The sequence below is a fragment of the Dipteris shenzhenensis genome, chromosome 13 (genome assembly GCF_047967505.1).
Source record: "Dipteris shenzhenensis isolate YYH24624 ecotype China chromosome 13, Dip_SZ_1.0, whole genome shotgun sequence".
NCBI lineage: Eukaryota > Viridiplantae > Streptophyta > Polypodiopsida > Gleicheniales > Dipteridaceae > Dipteris > Dipteris shenzhenensis.
Window position 1 is genome coordinate 13,139,395 of NC_141608.1, and position 9,690 is coordinate 13,149,084.

Genomic DNA, 9,690 nt, shown 5'->3' on the forward strand with positions numbered 1-9,690 from the left:
TAGAAGTACTATAGGGATTTCTCAACATAGCTCCATGAGCTCAAAATAGCACAAGCCTTAATATGCCCTCATCCACAATGAATTAGTCCATGGCCCCTTACTATTCATTATTTTACAACATTGGCCAATGGCCTATGTCAACCATTCAATACTTTGATTTAAAAAAAGATCTCCATTCCTTGTTATCCAAATCATTATCTACACTCAAGGTGCCACCTAGAGTCTAGTACTAACACAATAACACTTGATATTACAAAAATCAAACTATGCAAGACACGTTTGGTGCTCCTATGGAATACTTTGCCATAGTCAACATGACTATAAATGAAGTAATAACTAATGTAGGAAATATAATTTCCATAAAAACACAAATCTCAAGAATTGTACAAATTTAAATATATTTAATGTAGTATCTTTGAGTCCAACCAGAGTACATTTTTCAGATTTTGTGGATGAACACCGGGTGGTGAGTATTGCTCTAGTGCTTTCACATGTTACTATGAAGAGCATGACATCCTTTACAAATTCATTATCTCTCACACTACTAAGAAAAATGGTTGAATTTGCCTACACCATGCTCATTGGAAGGATCCAAGCACTATCAGGGTGGAGTATTTGGCGGGCTCGTAGATATAATGAACCTCGGCCCCAATCCTCTAACCAAGAGACTGCACGGAAGAGCACCATCAACCCTTTGTGCCTCGAGATTGTCACATATGAGGAGCCTCTAGTATGACTTGAGCAAGAGCCCTGCTCTCTCACAGCCTCATCAAAAGGAAAAGGGACCAAGGACAAAGAAGACCCCTAGGCATGACAAGCTACCTCGAAGGACCCACCAGACACAGGAAGAGGAGTTTGAAGAGGCGGTTGCAAGGGAGGAGAGGCGAAAGAAGTTCAAAGCGGACAAGCGGCCATGGGGCCATGTCTAGAGGCCAATGCAGGGTCCCCCAAAGATTAAGAGGTGCAAAAAATCAGGCATGAAGGCACTTCAAGAGATCCGCAAGTTCCAAACCACTGTGGACAATCTCGTTCCCCGTGCACCCTTCCAGCATGTTGTACATGAAATAGCATAGCATTACAAGGATGATGTGCGTTTCATTTTAGGCACTATGGGAGAAATTCAGGAGGCAATGGAGCAGATGACAGTAGATCTCTTTGAAGACGCGAACTTATGTGCTATCCATGCCAAAAGAGTAACAGTGATGGACAAGGACCTTGCACTCGCCAAGCGCATCCACTCTGATCCCTCCCTTAGGTCCTAGATGTTGTTTAGCTTCATTTGGTGTAGCTTGAATCATTTTGTCAATCTCTGCCCTTTGAGGCCAATGAATAAAAGATATTTTTAGGTTCTATTATTGTTCCCATGTTATTATACATGTTACGTGATGCTTTTCATCAGTTTATGCAAGTTCAGTGTGAATTTGAGTGGTCAAATAACGTTTTTTTGCCATGGCGTAGAAGGAAAATGTGTTCGGCATCATGCGGGGAGCTCAAAAATGCCAAAACCTGCTATGGCGCATATGGGGTCTGTTTGACTTGGTCAAACAGGCCCCATACGCACCATAGCGAATTTTGACATTTATAAGCTCCCCACATGATGTCGAACACATTTGCCTTCTGGGCCATGGTGAGATTCTTATTGGATTGCTCAGAAATGACCATTATAGTGCAAAAATTTATCTGATAGCATGCTTTTAAATAGAATAGTGAATGAAAATATTAATGCCAACAACAATTAAAGTTACAAAATACAATGATGGTATAAAATAAATTTTGTAAAAGAACACAAAATGGGACACTATATAGAAAATATATCTGTATTCATATAAAATAAAAAATCTATACAATAAGGCTTTAGAGCCTTTCTCTCTTTTCTAAAACACTGAGAACATTGGGCTTTGAATTCCCAAATACACTCCTAGCTCTAAACCTAGTTGATAGAGAGTCAATGCTATTGTTGTTATTGCTGGCTAGGAACATGGCTGCTACCATCAATGCCATACCTTGAAAATTGGTTCCAAAAGTATTGAGGGCAGTACTCATGCTACTCCATAATACTCTATTAAAGACATATACAAAGTATGGTTGAGTTTGGAACTTGTTAGAAATGTCAAAGAATTTGTAAAAGATCTATTTTGGCTTGGCACTAAAATAGCATTTAAGGCTATAGATCAAAATGAATATGATCATCTAGTTCCAAGAAAATATGAACATATGTGTCTTAGTTATCCTAAGCCTCTAGGACTTACAAACTATAAGAAAACTCATTCTAAGTAAGAAGTATGGCCATTTTCTAAAACCTGAGAAATAGCTTGAAATGTCGGTGTTCAGTTGACCTTAATACTTTAGGTAGAACTCAAAGTAATAGGTGCAAGTTCTAATCCATAATAATTCCGAGTTTTTTTCAGCATATAAGCTATAATTATGGCAAATCATCAAACCCCAAAATACCTTATCAATGATTTTGAATAAGTCTATGAAGTTGCTAAGCTAACAAGACATAAAAGTGTCCTAGGACATTATTATGTCCTTCTACCAAACTAGTGCTAACACATGGAGTATTGCTAAAGCCACAAGAAGAAGGCATTTTTAACAACAACCTTCCATGAGTTCAATGACTGTGTACCAATGCTCAATCTCAATCAGGATACTAAAAATTTTGAGTCAAGTCAGAAGCCCTATGCCATTGTTGACTTAGTCAAATACAAAGATTTAAAAAAAAACTCTCAAAACTGATTCCAACAACAAGCAGAGAGAGGAGGGTGAAATTTGCACTGATCGAACTAGCTCCAAGATGCCTTTCACAATAGAATGAAAGATCTATTACCAGTGAAGAGACAGTAGGAAGGTTGGGAAAAATGGCGTGTCATGTTATCCAGGGTAGCACTAGCAAGTTGCACTAATTTCCCCTCAAGAAGAGCAGTTTTCACTCAGTTCTCTCTAACTAGTAGACCAAATGAGCTCACAATTCAATAGCAAACTCGTCATGGGGTTGCCTAACTCTAGCTAGAGAAATCAAAAACATTTGATACATTGAAGAAGAATTTGCAAAAAGTTCATCGGTGATAATCTTGTCTACACGAGAAAATGGCACAATCATTCTCTAATTCTAGCTAGCCAAGAGTTTGCCCCATCAAGAGGAAGCTCGGAGGGGTTGCTCATCATATGTAACCCTATCATGTGAGTTCAACAGAAGGATATTTTTAATTTCTAAATTTTACAAAAGTTATTTTACATAAGGGGTTATTTAAAACAAATTTGGAAAAAAATTACAGATTTGTATAGAAAAAGGGTACATCTTATTAATGGAAATTTTACAGATAAGGGATTTTAGAAATAGGCCTTGAATGCACGTGATATAGAGGGTTTATACATAGTGACCCCCTTGAGAGAGGAAGATTGGTCTGATAGGTCTTGGGAATTTTTGCAACATTTTTGTCTTTTTCCAAGCCTGCGGGCATCGGTTTTCGGTGTCTATAGAGGTTTTGGCCCACTCCAAATGCACTGGCGATGTCAGATTGGCCGAGGGGAGTTGATGTCATAGGAAGATTCGAGGATGTTGCATGGGCTCCCAAAGAGATGTAGATAAGATGGCACAGAGTCAAGGATGTTGTAGCATCTCCAAGAAAGATGTTGCAGAGGCTCCTAAGACATAGCATCCTACTATTGTTCTCATCACCATCTGTGCAACAGACTCAGTAGTCAATCCACCCCTCGATGCTCCACCTCCATTGCTGGGCATCGCCATTACTACTCCTCCCATCGATATAGCCACCCCTTCTTCTAGCCCATCTAACTACTATTGGAATCCCCCCAATTAAAGCTTATATTATTATGTCAACCATCTAATGGAAGTCATCAAAGATGATAAAGGAACCATCGTGATTGGTTGAATGAGACAACTTTTGCATATCACGTTTGAGGGGAAGCTTTTTGGTGACTGGCACAACCAAGAAAAATACCAAAGAATATGTATTTTAGACTAGCTAAAGAAAGAGTAACCAAACCTACCTAAACACACATTTGATGTGCATAAATTATTGGAAGGATGGGAAATGTACTCAAACATTGAAGAGGAGACATTTGCATCGCAGTGAAGTTGGGTAAACTGAGGTCGCCGCATGTAAATATTGTGGATTAGAAGATCGCAAAGAAAGAGCTACAAGATAAACCATGAAAGTGATACAACTAGTAGAAATAAGCAAGAGCACATGTTTGGACCCAGGGAGTGGTGGCAGGAAAGGCATTGAGGCATGGGTGGTAAGTGTTGTAGCATTCTTCTAAATTATAATTCTTAGTTTGGTTTGAATAGATTGTTTTGCTCATAATACTTCATCGATTACATATATATTTTTTGTCTCTCAAGTATGATGGCCACGTTCCTATGGATGATGAATATAATTATTACATATGTGCATCCTAAAGCCCTCTTTGAGAAGTTGGACCAAGAGGGAGTACCGATTAATTGGAGTGTAGTGGCAGATCACCATGTCAGTATCTAATCATCCTTGTTCTTATTCATACTTGAACTTTCCATTCTTACAAAATAGATTTAGTTATTTTTGTAAAATTTGTTTCATGCAATATTGTTGGGCTAGCATGTTTGATGCAAGAGAGGAAGAAGGCGAGACCAGAGGCAGGGGTAGTGAAGGCAAGGGAGGCAGCAAAGGAGGAGATGATGATGACACGTGGAGTAGTTTACTTTGATTTGGCCACACTTAGGGGATTTTGCAATTTTTATCTCCCATTCAATTTCATACTACCGTCTTTGGTAGGGCAAACTCTTGTTTTTTTTATAATACATTATGAGAGTTTTGGGCAATTTCGAAGCTAGAATGCCATGTATTAATTTTTGTACTAACTTGTAATTAAATATATATAGTGGGGCCGAATGGGGCTATGACAAGCATTGGTATTTTGCTTGGGCACGATGGAAATATTAACGCTAGTATATATATAATTTGACACTAATTGTTTTTATACAAAAAACAACAATACCGATGCTTTTGCCCTTAGAAAAATGTTTTTAATGTATTTTTTGTCAAAAATTGCATCCAAAAGTGGCCAATGCCTTGTAGTGAAAGACTTGTCTATTTAAGAAAAACTACATTACGTGAATGAAAGAAAACATGTAAACACTGTTTTGGTAGTACTATAGGGTAACAAATTGTGTCATTTTAATGTTCTATGAAAAATTCATAGCTCCTTCACAAATAAGAAAATTGTCAAACCCTTTTCCTCCCCTTTTCTAGGACATATTAGGTATATTAAAAAGTTTTAAGATGGAGTAAATAACAAGATATATGATGGTAAGACCATCCACAATGGACATATATGGAACATTTTACCTATGCTACGATTAGGACTTATAGTTTTGTATAAAAAATGTAGAATAAAAGAGTGGCAGTTGTCTTAGAAACTTTTGATGGATCTTTGGTAGCATAGAAAATTCGAAATGCATGCTACCCATGCCCCCCTCCAAAAAAAAAAGTCCTTAGTAAACAAATCACGAAATAGGACATGGTTATTACCATTTTGTAAGCTAGTCACAAAGGATATGCTTCTACTGTTGATTCATGATGATATAATGGTTAAAACTAGTAGACTTAAGCTAGAATAGGCATATCATAGTTTGAATTTGCAAACCTCTTTGTGCAAGAAAAAGTCGTACAAAATTGAATTATATAGTTTTGGAACAACCAATGTACCAATACTTTGTATGATCATATTTTACATTGGGGTTACTCATCCCTCATTATAGGGGCCATTTTGCTAAGGTTTAGATCTCGTTTAGATATTTTGATTATGTCAATAGTGAGTGCCTCTATTCTATATGCATATACACTTTGATTGAGCCAAATGATAATATATAGTGATTCAAACTAGTGTATATACACATGATTGGACCTCCTAAAACTCATGTCCATCCCTTAGAATCATGTTAAAGGGACATAAGAAATCTTGTATGATATGGAGCCTAGTATTTAAGTGAAAAATTTCACTAGAGCCCAAATTTACCCTCACTGTCAGCATTTTCATTAATGTATTATTTGCTAACAAATATGTATGTTTGAAATTAGCTCTATTAGTAAGCTAGCTTGTGTCTATAGACTGCTAAGAAATGTGAGGATTTGAAAATCATGAGAAAACAACTCACAATGGGCCAAATTGTCCATTTGATCCTTATGCTGAAAATATTGGTTGTAATTGGGATGGCAACTTATTCTCTAAACTTTTGGTTGAACTCAAAGTTTTATTTGCATTTTCTATTTCATAAAAAACCTAAGTTTATTTATAACATTAGGTTGATATGACAATAATTAATACTAGTTATTCTATGGAGTTGCTCAGCTAGGAGGACATAAAAGTAGTGCAAGACAATTTTATGTCCTATTACCAAACTAGTGTTAAGGCATACTAAATCATCACCATGCCTTGATGCCATATAGGTGTATGAGAGGTTTTCATACTCAAGGGGATGAAATTCTTTGTCTTTGGGATCAACTTTTGGGTGTCTCTTCTTAAGACCATGTGCATATGAGATGGGAGAGGTTCAAGTGATTACCAATTGAGATGGGAGAGCTTCAAGACATGAGATGGGAGAGGTCCAAGTGATTACCAGTTGAGATCTCATGAGGAGTAGCCACCTACCTTAGACCACGATGGCCATGTTTTTCACATACATAGAAATGGATTTGAAGCATTTTAGGCCACATTGCACTTGTTTGGGATATCCAATTCTACTGATGTGTATCGTTGGAGGGGGGAAACCTGACGGATGAAAATTTTTCTACTCCCGCAAATTTTGAATTTTCAACCTCCTGCTTGTCAAATCTTGGAATATTAAGTACCTAAAATCCTCTCCCACCCTACAACCCACACGCACCCCTCAATGTGACCTTGCACAGAGACTTTGGTTTTGCATTGCCATCTTTCGGGTATTTTGTCTTCTATTCTTTGCTCACTTCACAAGCTAGTGGTTCATTGATCATCGTCATGCGTCAATGGCAATATGCAGCTCACCATGGCTTGCAAGAGAAGTAGACAAATGTTGCAAGACAAGAAAGCTAAAAAGCTTAGTCAAGGCACAAAAAATAGATTGCGGGTTGAGGAAAGCAATGGCATGGTATCAAAACGGCAATAGAAGGCACTTTTGCAAAGGAAAAACAATGAGAAAAAAAAGACTCATTGTAGAGCACTAGTAAGAAAGATGTACGCATTCAATCATTGCCATCAAAGCAAAGAACACGAGTTGTGGTGTCACAATTGGTGAGAGCATTCAAGGCAGCAACATCAAGCCATTCAAGTGAATACCAATCTCAAGTCTTGGCCTGCACCCTAAAGTTCATAGAGTGATAACCCTACCAACACCTCGAGAGATGCACGACCAAGAGGCGATGCTCTCTAAGCTGAGAAATGGCCTATAGAAAGTGAAAGGGGTGCACAGCTTAGATCAACTAGTTGCAAAGAGGGACATTAGCTAGGTTGGTGTCCCCTAAAACAAAGGAGAAATGGTTTGGACAGTCAATATCGAAGATGTTGTCAATCAGAAGGACCAACGTGGCTCCAACGGTTGAACGTAGAGTGGAAGCAATGCACGATCATCCCGATCTGAGAAGTCTATGGGCTTCAACAGAATGCTAGAAAAGGAGAGACAACCTAAGTGCAGAAGTCATTGCTAGAGCGGTGACGTCTTGGCACAAAAATGCGAGAGTTTCTCCAAATCTATAGAAAGCAGACGGGACACAAGATGTTTGACAAGCACATCATTAACATGCTTGATACAATGTAAGTGGTTGTTTGTAATTGAGCTTTGGGATAGTTTACTTGTTTCATTGCTAAACTAGGCTGGCTTGGCCTTAATATGATTATCCTAACCAGACTAGTGGTTGGAACATCATGCATTGTGGCTGGTTTAGCTCAAACACTAGTTATGTGATTGTCCTGAACTAGCATGGTTGAACAAAAATTAATAGCAACATATTTTGCAAAAGAACAGCAATTTATTGTTATTGTCCTAAACTAACTCGATGGTTGCGACATCATGCAATAGTGGTTGGTTCAGCTCAAACACTAGTTATGTGATTGTCTTGAACTAGCGTGGTTGAACAAAAATTATCAGCAATATATATTTGCCACAAAACGACAATATATTGTGATTTTACTAAACCAACCCGATGGTTGGAACATCATGCAATCGTGGCTGGTTCAGCTCAAACACCAGTTATGTGATTGTCCAGAACCAGTGTGGTTGAACAGACATTAGTTGTTGACCAACTCGATGGTTGAAATTACTATGTTTCTTAGTATTTAAAATTAGTAAAATTTGAATTCCTACTATTTAGGTCATATACCACTTAATTTCTAGACCGAGATGGCTTGGACTTAATGTGATCATCCTAAACCAACTCGGTGCTGCTTCAAGTCAAACATTAGTTTTACTTATTGAAATTGCGGTTGAACAGAAATAAAGAAATGAAAAGCAATATATTGGTATTGTATAATTATGAAATTCAGAAATGAAAAGTAATATATTGTTATTTTCTAATTGTGAAATTTAGAAATGAAAAGCAATACTTGTTATTATCTACTATATGAAGTTATGATTGTTAGGATAAACCAACTTGGCATCAAGCCTTGGGTCACCCAGAAAGAGTCCGATCTTTTTTCTAGAAAGGGTAGAAGAGGGCCACTTCTCCCGAGGAACCGGAGGGAGGAGGAGTTCTGTTTCGTTGAAACGATGCCTACCTATCCCAACCGGGAGTATGCTGGGATTCTTTATTGGCTCTACGAAGTAGGAATCGGGGATCGAAGCGAAACGAACAAAGGTTCGCAAGAAAGGACGCTATGTGACTGTCCTAAACTAGCCCGGTGGTTGAAATTGTGACCATATCCTAAACCAGCTCGGTGGTTGAAATTGTGATTGTCCTAAAACAGCCCAGTGGTTGAAATTGTTTTGTTTTGCTAGTAGCTTGATTAGTTTAATTATTAGATTCATTATATGTGACGGTATTAAACCAGCCCAGGGGTTAAAATTATTTTGTTTTCCTGTAGATTGATTAGTTTAATTAGACCATGCTTTTGCACGTATTGTGTTTTGTTTTGTTTTCCTCATAGTAATGCAAAAAGGGGGCTCAGTGTACTATTTTTCCCACATGTTGGGTCAACAGACGAAGCTATATCTCAAGTTTATGGATTAGAATCCTGTAATTTTAATTGGTCAAAGGGGCTTTGAGCATTGTAAATGTCAATGTTAAAGGATCCAATACAAAGAGATGGCTACTATTGTATAAGAGCACTCAGCCGAGGGAGCTTATAGGTCACTTGGTTCAATCTATCCCAAAATATGTGCTTCCAAATTTCATGGCCAGTTGGCAAGATAAGCAGTTCAAGATGTGTCTTGCCAATTTTCCCCATGACACTATTGCCTCTGTCATAGATTTTGCAGAAAATTATTCATTTCAAGAACAAAATGAGATACAAAGTGCTCACTGGTACAACAAGCAAATAACAATTCTTGTGCATATCACGTACAATCATTTGCTTGATTCTTCTACAAATGATGCCAATTTAATTGTTGACTCAGAGGACTCCAGGCTAGTACAAGAGCCCAGGTCAGTGCAACACACATACCATTTTTACATTTTGGATGATAGGGTACATGACACCTTATTTATGCAGCATTCTTTT